The sequence below is a fragment of the Pinus tabuliformis genome, chromosome 1_1, assembly GCF_031772625.1.
Source record: "Pinus tabuliformis cultivar Carrire ecotype Pingquan chromosome 1_1, CPIR1, whole genome shotgun sequence".
Lineage (NCBI taxonomy): Eukaryota > Viridiplantae > Streptophyta > Pinopsida > Pinales > Pinaceae > Pinus > Pinus tabuliformis.
In genome coordinates this window covers 66,209,932-66,235,233 of record NC_142297.1, presented here as the reverse complement: position 1 = coordinate 66,235,233, position 25,302 = coordinate 66,209,932, and the positions used below count along the sequence as shown (strand labels likewise).

The 25,302-nt window shown below is 40.0% G+C and overlaps 1 pseudogene; it reads left to right on the top strand.

Moving 5' to 3' along the window:
- Positions 1–24,473, top strand: LOC149211598 (dynamin-related protein 4C pseudogene; annotated as a pseudogene).
- Positions 24,474–25,302: the final 829 nt, after the last annotated feature.

Genomic DNA, 25,302 nt, shown 5'->3' with positions numbered 1-25,302 from the left:
ATGTCGTCCGAAATAAGTCTGAACAGCCTGAACCTAAACCAAAGTTACAATGAACGGATTAGGCCTCTGCTTGATGGGGTTGATACTGTTAGGAAACTTGGAGTAGTGAAAGAGGGCATCCGGTTGCCCACTATTGTTGTTATTGGAGACCAATCATCAGGTAAATCAAGTGTACTGGAATCCCTTGCAGGGATTAGTCTTCCAACGGGAGAAGGGATTTGCACCAGAGTCCCGCTTATTATGCGGTTGCAGAGATGTCAGCCCGAAGATTCTGAAATTGTGATTGAATACAGAGAAAATAAGAGAACAATATTAGAGACTGAAATTAAACAAGCACTGGATACAGCTACAGAAGAGATCGCGGGGAGCGACAAGGCTTTAAGTGATACGCCTATAACTCTTCAGGTGAGTAAGCCGGATGCTCCAGACCTAACCATGGTAGATTTACCTGGAATAACGAGGGTTCCTGTTCATGGGCAACCAGAGGATATCTACGAACAGATAACCAAGATAATTAAGGAATATATCACGCCGGAAGAGAGCATCATTCTGAACGTATTATCTGCCACTTTAGATTTCCCTACATGTGAGTCCATAAAAATGTCTCGAGAAGTTGATCCTAACAGTCAAAGAACTTTAGCTGTTGTAACCAAAGTCGATAGAGCTCCAGAAGGCTTGTTCGAGAAAGTGACAGTTGATGCTGTTAATATTGGTCATGGTTATGTTTGCGTCAGAAATAGAATTGGGTGCGAATCTATTGCAGAAGCGAGAGAAAGTGAAAGTGACCTCTTTAGAACGAATCCGCACCTTTCCTTTCACGTATACATAAATCAATGGTGGGATGTTGGGTATTTTTAATGGGGAAAATACAAAAAACCAAGAAAATGAAACACAGAGACAATGCTCTGTTTTACTTTACTCCAGGATCTTTTTGTACACAGGAAGACTTAAAAAAAAATTCACTGAGAGACAGAGTATTTCACCATCATAAAACATTTTATTCATTAAAAACTGATACAAACTTCATCCTTTTTTTCTGAGAGGGATTCACCACAAAAATACATTCAACAAAAAAAACAAAAAAAACATTTACTCTGTTTTCACGTGAGAATTCAATGAGCTAGGTTTACTGTTGTAAATCCCTTTTACATTCATTGTTGTGAAAAACATTTTACTGCTGTAATAAAATTTTGCATATACATACAAATGTGCTCCACCATTTTCTTTGTGCACTGCTGTGCAAAACCACACATGGTTTTTCGCTACACCTATATTTTTCGATGGCCAACAACAAAAACCTTATATCCCATGTGCCAAACAAAACAAAGATGCAGAGCACGTTTTTCTCCTTCGTTCCTTTTACAATAGTCAATGCACGAGCCCTTTTCATTTTTTGAAAACAAAATAAAAAAAACACAATTACTTTTACGTGCCGTAAATATTTTTAACACCCATGCCTTTCTTTAAATGCACCATACCTCCGATACATATAAAAACATTAAAATTTAAATCACCTACCAATACTTCTACGGACACATTAACTACATTATTATTGGCGGTCAACACAAAATTGAATTCACTCCACGCAAGGCTTTTAATATAGGCTCGTATGCATCTTCAATCAATCAACGGACGAAAATGGTGGAGCAGATCAAACGGCGGAGATAGATATCGGAAGGCCTCATGCTACAGAACTTTAGCTTCCGATAAATTACGTTGGCTGATGTCAGGCGAGTGACACGCGTCTGCACCATATCTTATCGGAGTCAAAAATACGGAAACAGCTTTTACACAAAAGCGGTGCGATATGCTCTGGGCGGTTTGTGGTTTCACTGTGGTGGTTTTGGGGTAGTACGTGTGGCTGCGTTGAAATTACGACTTCAACACTCCCCTTTAATTTCAACAGCTGGGCATTCGGTCATACCGAGACACTTCCTCAAAAATTCAAAGCTTTTCTGATCCAGTGGCTTTGTCAAGATGTTTGCAACCTGTTCTTGAGTCCTGCAATGTTCTAGGACAATTTCTCCATTGTTCACCAATTCTCTGATGTAGTGAAACCTTGTATCAATGTGTTTCGTTCTCTTATGAAACACTGAATTCTTTGACAATGCAATAGCTGAGCTATTGTCACAAAAGATCACTGTCGCTTTTGCCTGCTCTTGGCCTAAGCTTCTCAACATTCTTCTCATCCACACTGCTTGACATGCTGCTGTTGTAGCTGCCACATATTCAGCCTCTGCTGTAGACAATGCTACAATGGACTGCTTCTTAGAAGCCCATGAAATGGCTCCTGAACCCATATGAAAAACATAACCGGAAGTGCTTTTCCGATCATCTACACTTCCAGCCCAATCACTGTCAGTGTATCCAACCAAATCTGAATGTTCTGAGACATTATATAAAATTCCAAACATTTTGGTACCTTTGACATACCTCAAAATTCTCTTTGCTTTGCTGCCTGCCAATGTGCCTCCTTCGGCCTCTCCATGAATCTGGAAATTAAACTAACAGCATACATTAAATCAGGCCTAGTTGCTGTTAAATACATAAGGCTGCCCACAATGCTTTTATACAAGCTTGGATCAAAATCCTTGTTGTTGTCCTCTCTGCTGAGCTTTAATCCCATTACAGTGGGAGTGATGGCTGCCTTGCATTCTTGCATGCTAAATCTGTCCAAAACTTGATTTACATGTCTTGCTTGAGATATAAAAATTCCTTTTTCATTTTTATCTACTTCTATGCCTAAGAAGTATCTCAACAAACCCATGTCAGTCATTTAAAATTCATTCTTCATGACTGATTTAAAATTCTCAATAAGATAAATATCATTTCCAGTGAAAATAACATCATCTACATACAAGACAACAATTAAAATTTTACCATCCTTTTCCTTGATGTAGACTGTGGGTTCTCCTTCACATTTGTCAAATTCATTATCCAATAGATATGAATCTATCCTAGTGTACCATGCTCTTGGCGCTTGCTTCAGCCCATAAAGAGCTTTCTTCAATCTGCACACTTTGTGCTCTTCTCCTTTCTTCTCATATCCAAGAGGCTGTTCCACATAAACCTCTTCATTTAACACTCCATTTAGGAATGCTGACTTCACGTCCATTTGGTAGACTTTCCATTTGTTTTGAGCTGCTATGGACAACACTGCTCTCACTGTTTTCATTCTTGCAACCGGGGCGAAAGTCTCCTCATAATCTCTCCCATACTGCTGCTTGTAGCCTTTGACAACCAGCCTTGCCTTATGCCTTTCAATCTTGCCTTCAGCATTTCTCTTGGTCTTGTAGACCCATTTCACACCAATGACTTCTTTGCCTTTTGGTAACTCAACCAAATCCCATGTTTTGTTTCTCTCTATGGCATTCATCTCCTCATCCATAGCTTCTATCCATTTCCTATCTTTAATTGCATCTTCGAAATGAATAGGATCATCAACATGACAATACAGGGCAAATAAGGAATTCATTCCTTCATCATAAATATCACTTAAGTTTCTGAACTTCTTACCTCTTTCATTTCGTGTGCAAGTGCTTGATGATGCACTTGAATTTCCTCCTTATGGTGTGCTTGGAGAAGCACTCTCATTGATCCTTAATGGTGTACCTTGTTGTCCTTGTGTTGTCCTCAATGGTGTCCCTTGCTGTCCTTGTGTTGGCGCTGTTGTTTGGGGATGTATCTCAGCCAGCTCCTCATCATCTTCATCATGAGACAAACAATTTTTGACATTCAATGTTTTCTCTATGCTTCCATCCCAAGCTTCCTCTTCAATGAATTGAACATCCCTGCTGACAAAGAACTTCTTGGTAGATGGAATGTACAGCTTGTAGGCTTTGGATTCATCACTGTATCCAATGAAGATGCATTTCTCCCCTTTGCTGTCCAACTTCTTCCTTAGCTGATCTGGAATGTGTGCATAAGCCACACATCCAAAAACTCTCATGTGGGTGACTCCTTGCTTTCTCCCACTCCATGCCTCTTCTGGCACTTTGTTCAAGACTGCTTTTGTAGGACACCGGTTCAATATATAAACTGCACAATGTACAGCTTCAGCCCAATAGTCATTTGGAAAATGCTTTGCCTTCAACATGCTCCTTGCCATCTCCATGATGGTTCTGTTTTTCCTTTCAGCAACTCCATTTTGCTGTGGGGTGTACCGAGTTGTGAACTGTTTATGTATTCCATTTTCTCTACAAAACTTTAGGAATTCATTTGAGATATACTCACCTCCTCTATCAGTTCTCAATACTTTTATGTGCAGCCCACTTTGGTTCTCCACAAGTGCTTTGAAATTTTGGAATTTCTCAAAGACTTCACTTTTGTTCTTGAGGAAATATATCCAAGTCTTTCTTGTAAAATCATCAATGAATGTCAAGAAATATAGGCTGCCAGCTAATGATGGAGCTTGCATTGGTCCACACAAATCTGAGTGGATAATCTCTAAGGGTGCCTTTGCCCTTATGCTCTTCCCTGATGGAAAACTTTCTCTATGTTGTTTGCCCAAAATGCAGCCTTCACATAGGCTATCCGGTTTCTCTATCAATGGTAATCCTTTTACCATTCCTTTTCTGCTTAATAGATTTAGACCTCCAAAATTTAGATGCCCGAATCTCAAGTGCCATAACTAGTTCTCATCCTTTGGCACGGTTTGGAAGGCCTCTTGGGTGACTGCTGCCATTTCCCTTTTGTTCTTCATGTCTGCCCTGATCCAGAGAGGGAACATCCTGTTCCTTGTCATCTTCACTTCAGCAATGCATCTTTTGCTGGGTGGTATATCCATGATGGTGCACACATCATTTACAAAGTAAACATTGTAACCCTTTTGGATAAGCTGTCCAACACTCAATAGGTTACATCTCATTCCGGGGACATAGTAGACATCTGCTATGGTTTTCCTTTCTCCTTGTTTTGTAAATATTTTTACCTCCCCTTTTCCCATAACAGACACTTTACTATGAGTTCCTAGTGTGACCTCTGACTTCAAGTTCTGATTTAAGGCTGAAAAGAGGGCTATATTCCCTGTCATATGGTTGCTACAACCTGAGTCTAAAAACCATATGTCCTCACTATGTGTTTCAGCCATGTTACAAGCTAACAAGACATTTTCTTGACTGCTGTTTTCTCTTGTAACATTTGCATTTTGTCTGTTGTTCATATCATGCTGTTTCTTTCTACAATCACTAGCACAATGTCCATACTTTTTGCAATAATAGCATTGAACATTAGATTTATCATACCTTTGTCCTTGAGCATGATGTTGTCCTCCTTGTTGGCTGCTGCCTTGACCTTGGTTCTAATTTGGATTGTTGCCGTTTCCTTGTGCATTTGATGCTCTGTTCCTTCCACCTCTGTTCTGGCTTCTGCCTCTTCCTCTTCTGTTTCCTCTGCCTTGACCTCTTCCTCTTCCAAAGGACATCTGGGTCTTGAAGGCTTGCTCAAGAGATGAGTTTTCATTCCTACTCAACCTCTGCTCATGTGTTATCAGTGATGCATGTAGCTCATCAACTGAATAGTTTGAGAGATCCTTTGTCTCTTCAATGGTGGTGACTATGGCATCAAACCTTGAGGGTAAGACCCTCAATATTTTCTCCACAATCCTTCTATCTTCAATGGTTTCTCCATGAGTTCTCATTTGTGTGATTACACCAATCACATGAGTGAAGAATGAGTCAATGTTATCTGACTCCTTCATGTTCAAGTTCTCAAAATCCTTTCTCAGCAATTGTAGTTTTGTTGTCTTCACTCTCTCCATGCTTTGATAGGCTGTCTTGAGGGTTTGCCATGCTTCATTGGCTGTCTTAGCTACTGCTAACCTTGGAAACATACTTTGGTCTACTGCTAGATACAACAACACACGGGCTTTTGAATCCTTCTTCCTATTGCTCTTCAGCAGATCCTTCTCTCCCTGAGTTAATGCATTGAACTCAGTTTCATCTGCTGGTTCTTCAAAACCATCTTCAACTATTTCCCATAAGTCTTGGGAAGCAAGCAAGGCTTTCATAGTTATTGACCAGTAGTCATAGTTCTTCCCATTAAACTGTGGGAGCTGGGTACTAAACATACCCATACCAGTGGTTGTGCTGGCCATTCCTAGACTGTGTATTTAAAACCACTGACTGCTCTTTCAGCAACACAAAAAAAACTTTTGGAATACCTGAATCCTTTGTTGTCTGAGTCTTCTGTCTGCCTGAGAAGTTTTGCTGCAGCAACAAACCTTCTCTCTTCAGCTTATTTAACTTCTTTAAAGAGCCTGAGCCTGCTCTGATACCACTGTTGGGTATTTTTAATGGGGAAAATACCAAAAACCAAGAAAATAAAACACAGAGGCAATGCTCTGTTTTACTTTACTCCAGGATCTTTTTGTGCACAGGAAGACTTAAAAAAAAATTCACTGAGAGACAGAGTATTTCACCATCATAAAACATTCTATTCATTAAAAACTGATACAAACTTCATCCTCTTTTTCTGAGAGGGATTCACCACAAAAATACATTCAACAAAAAAAACATTTACTCTGTTTTCACATGAGAATTCAATGAGATGGGTTTACTGCTGTAAATCCCCTTTTACATTCACTGCTGTGAAAAACACTTTACTGCTGTAATAAAATTTTGCATATACATACAAATGCGCTCCACCATTTTCTTTGTGCACTGCTGTGCAAAACCACACATGGTTTTTCGCTACACCTATATTTTTCGATGGCCAACAACAAAAACCTTATATCCCATGTGCCAAACAAAACAAAGATGCAGAGCACGTTTTTCTCCTTCGTTCCTTTTACAATAGTCAATGCACGAGCCCTTTTCATTTTTTGAAAACAAAATAAAAAAAACACAATTACTTTTACGTGCCGTAAATATTTTTAACACCCATGCCTTTCTTTAAATGCACCATACCTCCGATACATATAAAAACATTAAAATTTAAATCACCTACCAATACTTCTAAGGGCACATTAACTACATTATTATTGGGTCAACACAAAATTGAATTCACTCCACGCAAGGCTTTTAATATAGGCTCGTATGCATCTTCAATCAATCAACGGACGGAAATGGTGGAGCAGATCAAACGACGGAGATAGATATCGGAAGGCCTCATGCTACAGAACTTTAGCTTCCGATAAATTACGTTGGCTGATGTCAGGGGAGTGACACGCGTCTGCACCATATCTTATCGAAGTCAAAAATACGGAAATAGCTTTTACACAAAAGCGGTGCGATATGCTCTGGGCGGTTTGTGGTTTCACTGTGGTGGTTTTGGGGTAGTACGTGCGGCTGCGTTGAAATTACGACTTCAACACTCCCCTTTAATTTCAACAGCTGGGCATTCGGTCATACCGAGACACTTCCTCAAAAATTCAAAGCTTTTCTGATCCAGTGGCTTTGTCAAGATGTCTGCAACCTGTTCTTGAGTCCTGCAATTTTCTATGACAATTTCTCCATTGTTCACCAATTCTCTGATGTAGTGAAACCTTGTATCAATGTGTTTCGTTCTCTTATGAAACACTGAATTCTTTGACAATGCAATAGCTGAGCTATTGTCACAAAAGATCACTGTCGCTTTTGCCTGCTCTTGGCCTAAGCTTCTCAACATTCTTCTCATCCACACTGCTTGACATGCTGCTGCTGTAGCTGCCACATATTCAGCCTCTGCTGTAGACAATGCTACAATGGACTGCTTCTTAGAAGCCCATGAAATGGCTCCTGAACCCATATGAAAAACATAACCGGAAGTGCTTTTCCGATCATCTACACTTCCAGCCCAATCACTGTCAGTGTATCCAACCAAATCTGAATGTTCTGAGACATTATATAAAATTCCAAACATTTTGGTACCTTTGACATACCTCAAAATTCTCTTTGCTTTGCTGCCTGCCAATGTGCCTCCTTCGGCCTCTCCATGAATCTGGAAATTAAACTAACAACATACATTAAATCAGGCCTAGTTGCTGTTAAATACATAAGGCTGCCCACAATGCTTTTATACAAGCTTGGATCAAAATCCTTGCTGTTGTCCTCTCTGCTGAGCTTTAATCCCATTACAGTGGGAGTGATGGCTGCCTTGCATTCTTGCATGTTAAATCTGTCCAAAACTTGATTTACATATCTTGCTTGAGATATAAAAATTCCTTTTTCATTTTGATCTACTTCTATGCCTAAGAAGTATCTCAACAAACCCATGTCAGTCATTTCAAATTCATTCTTCATGACTGATTTAAAATTCTCAATAAGATAAATATCATTTCCAGTGAAAATAACATCATCTACATACAAGACAACAATTAAAATTTTACCATCCTTTTCCTTGATGTAGACTGTGGGTTCTCCTTCACATTTGTCAAATTCAATATCCAATAGATATGAATCTATTCTGCTGTACCATGCTCTTGGCGCTTGCTTCAGCCCATAAAGAGCTTTCTTCAATCTGCACACTTTGTGCTCTTCTCCTTTCTTCTCATATCCAAGAGGTTGTTCCACATAAACCTCTTCATTTAACACTCCATTTAGGAATGCTGACTTCACGTCCATTTGGTAGACTTTCCATTTGTTTTGAGCTGCTATGGACAGCACTGCTCTCACTGTTTCCATTCTTGCAACCGGGGCGAAAGTCTCCTCATAATCTCTCCCATACTGCTGCTTGTAGCCTTTGACAACCAGCTTTGCCTTATGCCTTTCAATCTTGCCTTCAGCATTTCTCTTGGTCTTGTAGACCCATTTCACACCAATGACTTCTTTGCCTTTTGGTAACTCAACCAAATCCCATGTTTTGTTTCTCTCTATGGCATTCATCTCCTCATCCATAGCTTCTATCCATTTCCTATCTTTAATTGCATCTTCGAAATGAATAGGATCATCAACATGAAAATACAGGGCAAATAAGGAATTCATTCCTTCATCATAAATATCACTTAAGTTTCTGAACTTCTTACCTCTTTCATTTGGTGTGCAAGTGCTTGATGATGCACTTGAATTTCCTCCTTGTGGTGTGCTTGGAGAAGCACTCTCATTGATCCTTAATGGTGTACCTTGCTGTCCTTGTGTTGGCCTCAATGGTGTCCCTTGCTGTCCTTGTGTTGGCGCTGTTGTTTGGGGATGTATCTCAACCACCTCCTCATCATCTTCATCATGAGACAAACAGTTTTTGACATTCACTGTTTTCTCTATGCTTCCATCCCAAGCTTCCTCTTCAATGAATTGAACATCCCTGCTGACAAAGAACTTCTTGGTAGATGGAATGTACAGCCTGTAGGCTTTGGATTCATCACTGTATCCAATGAAGATGCATTTCTCCCCTTTTCTGTCCAACTTCTTCCTTAGCTGATCTGGAATGTGTGCATAAGCCACACATCCAAAAACTCTCATGCGGGTGACTCCTTGCTTTCTCCCACTCCATGCCTCTTCTGGCACTTTGTTCAAGACTGCTTTTGTAGGACACCTGTTCAATATATAAACTGCACAATGTACAGCTTCAGCCCAATACTCATTTGGCAAATGCTTTGCCTTCAACATGCTCCTTGCCATCTCCATGATGGTTCTGTTTTTCCTTTCAGCAACTCCATTTTGCTGTGGGGTGTACCGAGTTGTGAACTGTTTATGTATTCCATTTTCTCTACAAAACTTTAGGAATTCATTTGAGATATACTCACCTCCTCTATCAGTTCTCAATACTTTTATGTGCAACCCACTTTGGTTCTCCACAAGTGCTTTGAAATTTTGGAATTTCTCAAAGACTTCACTTTTGTTCTTGAGGAAATATATCCAAGTCTTTCTTGTAAAATCATCAATGAATGTCAAGAAATATAGGCTGCCAGCTAATGATGGAGCTTGCATTGGTCCACACAAATCTGAGTAGATAATCTCTAAGGGTGCCTTTGCCCTTATGCTCTTCCCTAATGGAAAACTTTCTCTATGTTGTTTGCCCAAAATGCAGCCTTCACATAGGCTGTCCGGTTTCTCTATCAATGGTAATCCTTTTACCATTCCTTTTCTGCTTAATAGATTTAGACCTCCAAAATTTAGATGCCCGAATCTCAAGTGCCATAACCAGTTCTCATCCTTTGGCACGCTTTGGAAGGCCTCTTGGGTGACTGCTGCCATTTCCCTTTTGTTCTTCATGTCTGCCCTGATCCGGAGAGGGAACATCATGTTCCTTGTCATCTTCACTTCAGCAATGCATCTTTTGCTGGGTGGTATATCCATGATGGTGCACACATCATTTACAAAGTAAACATTGTAACCCTTTTGGATAAGCTGTCCAACACTCAATAGGTTACATCTCATTCCGGGGACATAGTAGACATCTGCTATGGTTTTCCTTTCTCCTTGTTTTGTAAATATTTTTACCTCCCCTTTTCCCATAACAGACACTTTACTATCAGTTCCTAGTGTGACCTCTGACTTCAAGTTCTGATTTAAGGCTGAAAAGAGGGCTATATTCCCTGTCATATGGTTGTTGCAACCTGAGTCTAAAAACCATATGTCCTCACTATGTGTTTCAGCCATGTTACTGTTAGGATATTCCGACACATAGGATATAGTTAAGTTCAACTTGGTCTTGTATAGAGTTAGGTCAGAGTTAGGTAAAGTGTGTTTCTTTACCGTTGTACATATTGTAACTTACAATTCGACGGTCACGATATGTAGTGATCCGACGGTTCACTCTCACCTCGGTATTACTGACACTTGACCCGTGGCTTGACACCCGATTGGTCCATGAGTTCTATTTAAAGCGCATGGAGAGTCATTGTTCGGGTAATCCGTGCATGAGAGAAGCTTATGTAAATTTTCATTCTTTGATTAATAAATTGCCTGTAGTACCCACGTTGGGACAGGCCGTGGACTGTTTCCCTCCTTGCACTCTGAGGGTTTTAACCACGTCAAAAATACTGGTGTATTGATTTGAGATCTGGTTGTGAGCGGTGTCCTTTTGGTATTTTTTATGTGGAACTTACCCTGTAAATTCCTACATGGTATCAGAGCTTGGACTCAGGTTCGATTCCCCAAAGTTGCGTTTGAGGGGGGTGTTGAAAGAATCACTGCACCTCTATAGAATCTGTAATTTCCACCCTGGGAATCCTAGTTACTGGCTGTTAATGTTTACCAACACCTGCGGGTTTTGGTGTAACGGCAAACCTCCACATGGTATCCTATGTGTTGGAATATCCTAACATCCCCCCTTAAGAACAACTTGGGATAGGATTGAAGGATTTACAAATATGACACAATAGGAGAAGGAAGGAGGCACTAGAGCCTATCCCCCCTTAGTAACAACTTCCTGAACTCCAAGCATATATCGAAGTTTAGTGAACTTCGCCTCTGTGAGAGCCTTTGTGAAGATGTCTGCAACCTAATCATCTGTTGGACAATATTGCACTTCAAGAACATGGTCATGAATGAGCTTTCTGATGAAGTGCATGTGTAGTTCAATGTGTTTGCTGCGCTGATGCTGTACTGGATCTTTGCATAGTTGAATGGCACTTTGATTATCACACCAAAGTGTGGTTGGATGCTGCTGCTCAAAGCCAAACTCTGATAGGATCTGACGAAGCCACAAGGCTTCCTTACTAGCTTCCACGGCACCACGATACTCTGCTTCTGCTGACGAAAGAGAAATGACAGCCTGTTTCTTACAAGCCCATGTAATAGGTCCTGAACCAAGAGTGAAGACATAACCGGCAGTAGACTTCCGATCATCAAAAGGACACCGCTCACAACCAGATCTCAAATCAATACACCAGTATTTTTGACGTGGTTAAAACCCTCAGAGTGCAAGGAGGGAAACAGTCCACGGCCTGTCCCAACGTGGGTACTACAGGCAATTTATTAATCAAAGAATGAAAATTTACATAAGCTTCTCTCATGCACGGATTACCCGAACAATGACCCTCCATGCGCTTTAAATAGAACTCATGGACCAATCGGGTGTCAAGCCACGGGTCAAGTGTCGGTAATACCGAGGTGAGAGTGAACCGTCGGATCACTACATATCGTGACCGTCATATTGTAAGTTACAATATGTACAACGGTAAAGAAACACACTTTACCTAACTCTGACCTAACTCTATACTAGACCAAGTTGAACTTAACTATATCCTATGTGTCGGAATATCCTAACATCCCCCCTTAAGAACAACTTGGGATAGGATTGAAGGATTTACAAATATGACACAATAGGAGAAGGAAGGAGGCACTAGAGCCTATCCCCCCTTAGTGACAACTTCCTGAACTCCAAGCATATATCGAAGTTTAGTGAACTTCGCCTCTGTGAGAGCCTTTGTGAAGTTATCCTGCAACCTTCTATCTATCTATCAGATAACTCATTCAGGTGAAGGTAAAATTGTTGAATTTTCACCTCATGATGTTGTAATCAAGGATCTAAAAGATCCTAAACAGATTCTAGCTACTGGTCTTGCTGATGATTCCAAAAGGTTGTATAAGTTTCACAACTTTGGGTCATCCAATCTTCCCTCAGTATTTGTTGCTCATAATGATGAAGTGAGCAAACTTTGCCATGAGCGATTTGGTCACTTAAACTATCGCTCCCTTCAGCATCTATGTAAAGAAAATATGGTGACAGGTCTTCCTATGGTATCTTGCAGAGATGGTGTTTGTTCCGGATGTGTACTCGGAAAACATCATCAGGACAGTTTTGACAAACGTGCCTCTTGGCACGCCTCAGCCCCTTTACAGCTTGTGCACAGTGATTTATGTGGTCCTCTTCCTGTTGCTTCATTCTCTGGCTGCAAGTACTTCTTAACTTTCATTGATGATTTCTCCAGACGCACTTGGGTATACTTCTTAAAACTCAAGAGTGAAGTATTTAACACTTTCTTGGCCTTCAAAGCCTTTGTTGAAAAACAATCTGGACATCAAATCCTTAAGCTAAGAACTGATAATGGTGGAGAATATGTTAAAAACACATTCATCAACTTTTGCACCGAAAATGGAATTCAAATGCAACATACTGTTCCATACACTCCACAACAAAATGGTGTAGCTGAAAGGAAAAATCGCACCTTAAAGGAAATGGCTAATTGTATGCTGCAATCTAAAGGACTCAGTCTTAGTTTTTGGGCCGAAGCAATTAATTGTGCAAATTATATAATCAATCGCACTCCTACTAAGGTTCTAGAGAATATCACTCCAGAAGAAGCTTGGAGTTCCATTAAACCAGATGTAAGTCACTTTCGTGTGTTTGGAAGTGAAGCATGGGCCCATATTCCAGATGAAAAGCATAAAGCTTTAGAACCTAAGAGTGAGAAATGTACTTTTGTTGGATATTCTGAAGATGTAAAAGGTTATAGACTTATTCCATTTAAGTCCAAAAATGTTATCATTAGAAGAGATGTAAAATTTGATGAAAATAAATCGGCCTGCGAGCCTAGTCCGGCGGATGTGCCACCTCTTCCTATCTCTTCTATCTTTGAAAACACTTCTTCTTCAGATGATGAAAGCGAGGATGATAATCCTCCCCCACCTTCTCAGGATCCTCAACTTCCGAGATGGGTCCGTGCTACTCGAGATGCAGCAGGTGATCTTGCCGGTGATCCTACAGATCAGCGACGTACACGTTCTCAGTTTGAAAGAGCCTCTTCTTTACTGGATCAAGCTCCAGTAAATCATGATCCTGACACTTTTGCAGAAGCTTCAGGCCATCCACATTGGGAAGCAGCTATGAATGAAGAATATCATTCATTAATGACAAATGATACATGGGATCTTGTTCCTCTACCAAAGGGACGCAAACTTGTTAGATGTAAATGGGTTTACAGAACCAAGTATGGACCAGATGGGAAAGTTGATAAACATAAAGCTCGTCTCGTTGCTAAGGGCTTTTCACAGGTCGAAGGCATTGACTACACTGAAACCTTCTCCCCTGTTGCCAAAATGAACTCTATCCGCCTTGTTCTTTCCCTTGCTGCCTCTTTAAAATGGGAAGTCCATCAAATGGATGTTAAATCTGCCTTCTTGCATGGGGACTTGCAGGAAGAAATCTATATGGAACAACCCATTGGCTTCATACAAACAGACTCCAGCCTTGTTTGTCGACTTAAGAAATCCCTTTATGGCCTCAAGCAAGCTCCTCGGGCTTGGTATGCCAAAATGGATAGCTTTCTTTTAGAATCTGGCTTTTCTAGGTGTCATTCTGACAATACTGTCTACACCAAGAAAGTGGGCAACTCTCTTATCATCCTTGTTCTTTATGTTGATGATCTTATTCTTACTGGTAGTGATCCCAACCTTATAAACCATGTGAAGTCCAGCCTTAAAAGGAAATTTGAAATGACAGACTTAGGACACTTACACTATTTTCTCGGTCTTCAAGTCTTGCAATCCCAAGAGGGTATTTTCCTTTCCCAGTCCAAGTATGCTTGTGATATTCTTCGTCATTTTCACATGGAAGACTGTAAGCCAGCCCCTTCTCCCTTTCAGTCTGGAGTCAAACTTTCAGTCTCTTGTACTTCTCCTGAAGTTGATGCTACCTTATACCGTCAACTTGTCGGAAAACTCTTGTATTTAACCCATACTCGTCCTGATCTTTCCTTTGCTGTTGGCCTTGTTGCTCGTTTTATGCAAAACCCCCGTGAAAGTCATTGGAAAGCAGCTAAAAGAATACTTCGTTATGTTCGAGGTACAGTACAGTTTGGGATTCATTACAGTGCCAAAGCAGCTCCTCTGTTAGTTGGTTTCACTGATTCTGATTGGGCTGGTGACCTTGATGATCGGAAGTCTACTGCCAGTTATGTCTTCACTCTTGGTTCAGGACCTATTACATGGGCTTGTAAGAAACAGGCTGCCATTTCTCTTTCGTCAGCAGAAGCAGAGTATCATGGTGTCGTGGAAGCTAGTAAGGAAGCCTTGTGGCTTCGTCAGATCCTATCAGAGTTTGGCTTTGAGCAGCAGCATCCAACCACACTTTGGTGTGATAATCAAAGTGCCATTCAACTATGCAAAGATCCAGTACAGCATCAGCGCAGCAAACACATTGAACTACACATGCACTTCATCAGAAAGCTCATTCATGACCATGTTCTTGAAGTGCAATATTGTCCAACAGATGATCAGGTTGCAGACATCTTCACAAAGGCTCTCACAGAGGCGAAGTTCACTAAACTTCGATATATGCTTGGAGTTCAGGAAGTTGTCACTAAGGGGGGATAGGCTCTAGTGCCTCCTTCCTTCTCCTATTGTGTCATATTTGTAAATCCTTCAATCCTATCCCAAGTTGTTCTTAAGGGGGGATGTTAGGATATTCCGACACATAGGATATAGTTAAGTTCAACTTGGTCTAGTATAGAGTTAGGTCAGAGTTAGGTAAAGTGTGTTTCTTTACCGTTGTACATATTGTAACTTACAATCCGACGGTCACGATATGTAGTGATCCGACGGTTCACTCTCACCTCGGTATTACCGACACTTGACCCGTGGCTTGACACCCGATTGGTCCATGAGTTCTATTTAAAGCGCATGGAGGGTCATTGTTCGGGTAATCCGTGCATGAGAGAAGCTTATGTAAATTTTCATTCTTTGATTAATAAATTGCCTGTAGTACCCACGTTGGGACAGGCCGTGGACTGTTTCCCTCCTTGCACTCTGAGGGTTTTAACCACGTCAAAAATACTGGTGTATTGATTTGAGATCTGGTTGTGAGCGGTGTCCTTTTGGTATTCTTTCTGTGGAACTTACCCTGTAAATTCCTACAAGACATTTTCTTAACTGCTGTTTTCTCTTGTAACATTTGCATTTTGTCTGTTGTTCATATCATGCTGTTTCTTTCTACAATCACTAGCATAATGTCCATACTTTTTGCAATAATAGCATTGAACATTAGATTTATCATACCTTTTTCCTTGAGCATGATGTTGTCCTCCTTGTTGGCTGCTGCCTTGACCTTGGTTCTGATTTGGATTGCTGCCTTTTCCTTGTGCATTTGATGCTCTGTTCCTTCCACCTCTGTTCTGGCTTCTGCCTCTTCCTCTTCTGTTTCCTCTGCCTTGACCTCTTCCTCTTCCAAAGGACACCTGGGTCTTGAATGCTTGCTCAAGAGATGAGTTTTCATTCCTACTCAACCTCTGCTCATGTGTTATCAGTGATGCATGTAGCTCATCAACTGAATAGTTTGAGAGATCCTTTGTCTCTTCAATGGTGGTGACTATGGCATCAAACCTTGAGGGTAAGACCCTCAATATTTTCTCCACAATCCTTCTATCTTCAATGGTTTCTCCATGAGTTCTCATTTGTGTGATTACACCAATCACATGAGTGAAGAATGAGTCAATGTTATCTGACTCCTTCATGTTCAAGTTCTCAAAATCCTTTCTCAGCAATTGTAGTTTTGCTGTCTTCACTCTCTCCATGCCTTGATAGGCTGTCTTGAGGGTTTGCCATGCTTCATTGGCTGTCTTAGCTACTGCTAACCTTGGAAACATACTCTGGTCTACTGCTAGATACAACAACACACGGGCTTTTGAATCCTTCTTCCTATTGCTCTTCAGCAGATCCTTCTCTCCCTGAGTTAATGCATTGAACTCAGTTTCATCTGCTGGTTCTTCAAAACCATCTTCAACTATTTCCCATAAGTCTTGGGAAGCAAGCAAGGCTTTCATAGTTATTGACCAGTAGTCATATTTCTTCCCATTAAACTGTGGGAGCTGGGTACTAAACATACCCATACCAGTGCTTGTGCTGGCCATTCCTAGACTGTGTATTTAAAACAACTGACTGCTCTTTCAGCAACACAAAAAAAACTTTTGGAATACCTGAATCCTTTGTTGTCTGAGTCTTCTGTCTGCCTGAGAAGTTTTGCTGCAGCAACAAACCTTCTCTCTTCAGCTTCTTTAACTTCTTTAAAGAGCCTGAGCCTGCTCTGATACCACTGTTGGGTATTTTTAATGGGGAAAATACCAAAAACCAAGAAAATAAAACACAGAGGCAATGCTCTGTTTTACTTTACTCCAGGATCTTTTTGTGCACAGGAAGACTTAAAAAAACATTCACTGAGAGACAGAGTATTTCACCATCATAAAACATTCTATTCATTAAAAATTGATACAAACTTCATCCTCTTTTTCTGAGAGGGATTCACCACAAAAATACATTCAACAAAAAAAACATTTACTCTGTTTTCACGTGAGAATTCAATGAGATGGGTTTACTGCTGTAAATCCCCTTTTACATTCACTGCTGTGAAAAACACTTTACTGCTGTAATAAAATTTTGCATATACATACAAATGCGCTCCACCATTTTCTTTGTGCACTGCTGTGCAAAACCACACATGGTTTTTCGCTACACCTATATTTCTCGATGGCCAACAACAAAAACCTTATATCCCATGTGCCAAACAAAACAAAGATGCAGAGCACATTTTTCTCCTTCGTTCCTTTTACAATAGTCAATGCACGAGCCCTTTTCATTTTTTGAAAACAAAATAAAAAAAACACAATTACTTTTACGTGCCGTAAATATTTTTAACACCCATGCCTTTCTTTAAATGCACCATACCTCTGATACATATAAAAACATTAAAATTTAAATCACCTACCAATACTTCTACGGGCACATTAACTACATTATTATTGGGTCAACACAAAATTGAATTCACTCCACGCAAGGCTTTTAATATAGGCTCGTATGCATCTTCAATCAATCAACAGACGAAAATGGTGGAGCAGATCAAACGACGGAGATAGATATCGGAAGGCCTCATGCTACATAACTTTAGCTTCCGATAAATTACGTTGGCTGATGTCAGGCGAGTGACACGCGTCTGCACCATATCTTATCGGAGTCAAAAATACGAAAACAGCTTTTACACAAAAGCGGTGCGATATGCTCTGGGCGGTTTGTGGTTTCACTGTGGTGGTTTTGGGGTAGTACGTGCGGCTGCGTTGAAATTACGACTTCAACACTCCCCTTTAATTTCAACAGTTGGGCATTCGGTCATACCGAGACACTTCCTCAAAAATTCAAAGCTTTTCTGATCCAGTGGCTTTGTCAAGATGTCTACAACCTGTTTTTGATTCCTGCAATGTTCTAGGACAATTTCTCCATTGTTCACCAATTCTCTGATGTAGTGAAACCTTGTATCAATGTGTTTCGTTCTCTTATGAAACACTGAATTCTTTGACAATGCAATAGCTGAGCTATTGTCACAAAAGATCACTGTCGCTTTTGCCTGCTCTTGGCCTAAGCTTCTCAACATTCTTCTCATCCACACTGCTTGACATGCTGCTGCTGTAGCTGCCACATATTCAGCCTCTGCTGTAGACAATGCTACAATGGACTGCTTCTTAGAAGCCCATGAAATGGCTCCTGAACCCATATGAAAAACATAACCGGAAGTGCTTTTCCGATCATCTACACTTCCAGCCCAATCACTGTCAGTGTATCCAACCAAATCTGAATGTTCTGAGACGTTATATAAAATTCCAAACATTTTGGTACCTTTGACATACCTCAAAATTCTCTTTGCTGCCTGCCAATGTGCCTCCTTTGGCCTCTCCATGAATCTGGAAATTAAACTAACAGCATACATTAAATCAGGCCTAGTTGCTGTTAAATACATAAGGCTGCCCACAATGCTTTTATACAAGCTTGGATCAAAATCCTTGCTGTTGTCCTCTCTGCTGAGCTTTAATCCCATTACAGTGGGAGTGATGGCTGCCTTGCATTCTTGCATGTTAAATATGTCCAAAACTTGATTTACATATCTTGCTTGAGATATAAAAATTCCTTTTTCATTTTGATCTACTTCTATGCCTAAGAAGTATCTCAACAAACCCATGTCAGTCATTTCAAATTCATTCTTCATGACTGATTTAAAATTCTCAATAAGATAAATATCATTTCTAGTGAAAATAATATCATCCACATACAAGACAACAATTAAAATTTTACCATCCTTTTCCTTGATGTAGACTGTGGGTTCTCCTTCACATTTGTCAAATTCATTATCCAATAGATATGAATCTATCCTGGTGTACCATGCTCTTGGCGCTTGCTTCAGCCCATAAAGAGCTTTCTTCAATCTGCACACTTTGTGCTCTTCTCCTTTCTTCTCATATCCAAGAGGCTGTTCCACATAAACCTCTTCATTTAACACTCCATTTAGGAATGCTGACTTCACGTCCATTTGGTAGACTTTCCATTTGTTTTGAGCTGCTATGGACAGCACTGCTCTCATTATTTCCATTCTTGCAACCAGGGCGAAAGTCTCCTCATAATCTCTCCCATACTGCTGCTTGTAGCCTTTGACAACCAGCCTTGCCTTATGCCTTTCAATCTTGCCTTCAGCATTTCTCTTGGTCTTGTAGACCCATTTCACACCAATGACTTCTTTGCCTTTTGGTAACTCAACCAAATCCCATGTTTTGTTTCTCTCTATGGCATTCATCTCCTCATCCATAGCTTCTAACCATTTCCTATCTTTAATTGCATCTTCGAAATGAATAGGATCATCAACATGACAATACAGGGCAAATAAGGAATTCATTCCTTCATCATAAATATCACTTAAGTTTCTGAACTTCTTACCTCTTTCATTTGGTGTGCAAGTGCTTGATGATGCACTTGAATTTCCTCCTTGTGGTGTGCTTGGAGAAGCACTCTCATTGATCCTTAATGGTGTACCTTGCTGTCCTTGTGTTGTCCTCAATGGTGTCCCTTGCTGTCCTTGTGTTGGCGCTGTTGTTTGGGGATGTATCTCAGCCACCTCCTCATCATCTTCATCATGAGACAAACAGTTTTTGACATTCACTGTTTTCTCTATGCTTCCATCCCAAGCTTCCTCTTCAATGAATTGAACATCCCTGCTGACAAAGAACTTCTTGGTAGATGGAATGTACAGCCTGTAGGCTTTGGATTCATCACTGTATCCAATGAAGATGCATTTCTCCCCTTTGCTGTCCAACTTCTTCCTTAGCTGATCTGGAATGTGTGCATAAGCCACACATCCAAAAACTCTCATGTGGGTGGCTCCTTGCTTTTTCCCACTCCATGCCTCTTCTGGCACTTTGTTCAAGACTGCTTTTGTAGGACACCTGTTCAATATATAAACTGCACAATGTACAGCTTCAGCCCAATACTCATTTGGCAAATGCTTTGCCTTCAACATGCTCCTTGCCATCTCCATGATGGTTCTGTTTTTCCTTTCAGCAACTCCATTTTGCTGTGGGGTGTACCGAGTTGTGAACTGTTTATGTATTCCATTTTCTCTACAAAACTTTAGGAATTCATTTGAGATATACTCACCTCCTCTATCAGTTCTCAATACTTTTATGTGCAGCCCACTTTGGTTCTCCACAAGTGCTTTGAAATTTTGGAATTTCTCAAAGACTTCACTTTTGTTCTTGAGGAAATATATCCAAGTCTTTCTTGTAAAATCATCAATGAATGTCAAGAAATATAGGCTGCCAGCTAATGATGGAGCTTGCATTGGTCCACACAAATCTGAGTGGATAATCTCTAAGGGTGCCTTTGCCCTTATGCTCTTCCCTGATGGAAAACTTTCTCTATGTTGTTTGCCCAAAATGCAGCCTTCACATAGGCTGTCCGGTTTCTCTATCAATGGTAATCCTTTTACCATTCCTTTTCTGCTTAATAGATTTAGACCTCCAAAATTTAGATGCCCGAATCTCAAGTGCCATAACTAGTTCTCATCCTTTGGCACGCTTTGGAAGGCCTCTTGGGTGACTGCTGCCATTTCCCTTTTGTTCTTCATGTCTGCCCTGATCCGGAGAGGGAACATCCTGTTCCTTGTCATCTTCACTTCAGCAATGCATCTTTTGCTGGGTGGTATATCCATGATGGTGCACACATCATTTACAAAGTAAACATTGTAACCCTTTTGGATAAGCTGTCCAACACTCAATAGGTTACATCTCATTCCAGGGACATAGTAGACATCTGCTATGGTTTTCCTTTCTCCTTGTTTTGTAAATATTTTTACCTCCCCTTTTCCCATAACAGACACTTTACTATCAGTTCCTAGTGTGACCTCTGACTTCAAGTTCTGATTTAAGGCTGAAAAGAGGGCTATATTCCCTGTCATATGGTTGCTGCAACCTGATTCTAAAAACCATATGTCCTCACTATGTGTTTCAGCCATGTTACAAGCTAACATGACATTTTCTTGACTGCTGTTTTCTCTTGTAACATTTGCATTTTGTCTGTTGTTCATATCATGCTGTTTCTTTCTACAATCACTAGCATAATGTCCATACTTTTTGCAATAATAGCATTGAACATTAGATTTATCATACCTTTGTCCTTGAGCATGATGTTGTCCTCCTTGTTGGCTGCTGCCTTGACCTTGGTTCTGATTTGGATTGTTGCCTTTTCCTTGTGCATTTGATGCTCTGTTCCTTCCACCATTGTTCTGGCTTCTGCCTCTTCCTCTTCTGTTTCCTCTGCCTTGACCTCTTCCTCTTCCAAAGGACATCTGGGTCTTGAAGGCTTTCTCAAGAGATGAGTTTTCATTCCTACTCAACCTCTGCTCATGTGTTATCAGTGATGCATGTAGCTCATCAACTGAATAGTTTGAGAGATCCTTTGTCTCTTCAATGGTGGTGACTATGGCATCAAACCTTGAGGGTAAGACCCTCAATATTTTCTCCACAATCCTTCTATCTTCAATGGTTTCTCCATGAGTTCTCATTTGTGTGATTACACCAATCACATGAGTGAAGAATGAGTCAATGTTATCTGACTCCTCCATGTTCAAGTTCTCAAAATCCTTTCTCAGCAATTGTAGTTTTGCTGTCTTCACTCTCTCCATGCCTTGATAGGCTGTCTTGAGGGTTTGCCATGCTTCATTGGCTGTCTTAGCTACTGCTAACCTTGGAAACATACTCTGGTCTACTGCTAGATACAACAACACACGGGCTTTTGAATCCTTCTTCCTATTGCTCTTCAGCAGATCCTTCTCTCCCTGAGTTAATGCATTGAACTCAGTTTCATCTGCTGGTTCTTCAAAACCATCTTCAACTATTTCCCATAAGTCTTGGGAAGCAAGCAAGGCTTTCATAGTTATTGACCAGTAGTCATAGTTCTTCCCATTAAACTGTGGGAGCCGGGTACTAAACATACCCATACCAGTGCTTGTGCTGGCCATTCCTAGACTGTGTATTTAAAAGAACTGACTGCTCTTTCAGCAACACAAAAAAAAGTTTTGGAATACCTGAATCCTTTGTTGTCTGAGTCTTCTGTCTGCTTGAGAAGTTTTGCTGCAGCAACAAACCTTCTCTCTTCAGCTTCTTTAACTTCTTTAAAGAGCCTGAGCCTGCTCTGATACCACTGTTGGGTATTTTTAATGGGGAAAATACCAAAAACCAAGAAAATAAAACACAGAGGCAATGCTCTGTTTTACTTTACTCCAGGATCTTTTTGTGCACAGGAAGACTTAAAAAAAATTCACTGAGAGACAGAGTATTTCACCATCATAAAACATTCTATTCATTAAAAACTGATACAAACTTCATCCTCTTTTTCTGAGAGGGATTCACCACAAAAATACATTCAACAAAAAAAACATTTACTCTGTTTTCACGTGAGAATTCAATGAGCTGGGTTTACTGCTGTAAATCCCCTTTTACATTCACTGCTGTGAAAAACACTTTACTGCTGTAATAAAATTTTGCATATACATACAAATGCGGTCCACCATTTTCTTTGTGCACTGCTGTGCAAAACCACACATGGTTTTTCGCTACACCTATATTTTTCGATGGCCAACAACAAAAACCTTATATCCCATGTGCCAAACAAAACAAAGATGCAGAGCACGTTTTTCTCCTTCGTTCCTTTTACAATAGTCAATGCACGAGCCCTTTTCATTTTTTGAAAACAAAATAAAAAAAACACAATTACTTTTACGTGCCGTAAATATTTTTAACACCCATGCCTTTCTTTAAATGCACCATACCTCCGATACATATAAAAACATTAAAATTTAAATCACCTACCAATACTTCTACGGGCACATTAACTACATTATTATTGGCGGTCAACACAAAATTGAATTCACTCCACGCAAGGCTTTTAATATAGGCTCGTATGCATCTTCAATCAATCAACGGACAAAAATGGTGGAGCAGATCAAACGGTGGAGATAGATATCGGAAGGCTTCATGCTACATAACTTTAGCTTCCGATAAATTACGTTGGCTGATGTCAGGCGAGTGACACGCGTCTGCACCATATCTTATCGGAGTCAAAAATACGGAAACAGCTTTTACACAAAAGCGGTGCGATATGCTCTGGGCGGTTTGTGGTTTCACTGTGGTGGTTTTGGGGTAGTACGTGCGGCTGCGTTGAAATTACGACTTCAACAGGTGGGAATACCCGTGTTACCCGTGTTGGCAGAAAAGCTTATGCACATTCAACCAATGGGAATTCGGAATTGCCTTCCAGATGTTGTGAAAAAAATCGATATTACACTTTCCAGTAGACAGTCACAGCTGAATGCATTACCTCGTCATTTTTCTAATTCTGCTGAGGCAATGGTTGAGTTTATGAAAATGATGGATGCCATTAGAGGTATCTTAAACAAGATTACTTTGATGGGTGAATTTGAGGATTTCGAGGATGAGGCTGAAATGCATTGCGCTCCTTGCCTAAGCAGGAAATTCAAGAGTTATTTTTGTGATCTCTTGAAAGAGAGAAAAGCATCAGGAAATCATTTTCTGTATGAGGAATTAGCATTATTGGAAGAGGCACAGGGCATAACACTTCCGAACTTCTTACCTCATCCTGCTTTCATGACTCTGCTGAAGAAACATATAGACTCTGTCTTTGAGATAAGCAGAAACTTAGCCATTGATGTGTGCGAATATCTGGACAAAGTCATATGTCGTGTGATAGATATTCAAACAGAAAGATACCCCAAGCTTCAGTCCGCTTCAAAAAAAGCTTTTCAAGCCCTCATAGAGAGAGAAAAAAAATGAATGCATTCAGTACGTTGAAGAGATGATGGAGATGGAGAAAAGCATAGTTCTCTCCTTGAGTACCAACTACTCAACGACACAGTCTTCTCTGCAAGAAAAGAAGAAGGTATTCGTTACTGCCATCGAAGAAAAATGGTCGACAATGACCATCGAGGGTATGGGAGAAATTAATTTGGATGAAGTTCCAAAGGAAAGTGATCTCATTGGTGCAGCCTTCGAATTGAAAATCAGTCTTATTGCTTATTGGAACGTGGTAAGAACGAGGATAGGGGATCAGATTCCACTCCATCTTCGGTTCATTTCACACAAATTGGTTAAAAATGAAATTGTGGCTGAGATTGTGAAAGAAGTGACTGATCAAGGTTTGCATACGATCGAACATGTACTGGAAGAAAGTCCAGCGATCCTCATAAAAAGAAAGAACCTCAACAGTAGCGTGAATACGTTGAGAGAATCAAAATTAGCATTGGCAAACCTGCTTGGAAGCTACAAGAAGCTAAATATTAATGATGACTAAGTACTCGTTTTTAGCAACGAGGCCTTTAGCATGTATATAGTAAGTTTTTTTGTCAAATTTTGAGGTAACTAGTTTTGTTCTAAGAGATTTTTGACTGACGCCGTATCATACAATGAAATAAAGCCTGTTTGTTCCGTCAATAATCCTATTTTAGGCAGTTTAATCCATGGATTATCCTTTGGCAAGGACTGCAATCTGAAGTGATGGTACCTTTAAATTAGAAGAGATGGATCATTTAATTTAGTTGGATGATATTAGTATGAATGTTATTCCAACCCAATCCTATGTTGCTATGTTGTTTGTAAGTTTTGCAAAAGAAAATTAATTCTTCCGCCATTTGAATATGATACGTTTGTAAGTTTCGTAAAAAAAGCCTAATTCTTTAACCAATTGATAATATAGACATTAGCACATTGAATACCGAAGGAATTGTTAACATAGACATTAGCACATTGAATACCGAAGGAATTGAACTTTCTTTCAGAAGTGATTTCACCTGTATGTATTTTAAAAGAAGTATACTAAAGTGTGAAATTCCGATCATAATTTCTAACACAGTAATTAAGATCGAATTCTTAGCACAATTAATAACACAACAACATCTCATTTTTTAAAATCAAAATGAGATATCTCTGGCCTTGAATATATTTTAAAGGAGCGTAGCAAAGTGTGAAATTCTGATCATAACTTGTAACACACTAAGATTAAATTCTTAGCATAATTTATAAGACAGTAAGATTAAATTCTAAGCGTAATTTATAACACAGTAACATCAGACTTTTTATATCAAACTGAAATATATGGGGTGAGTAGAAACAACGGTTCATTA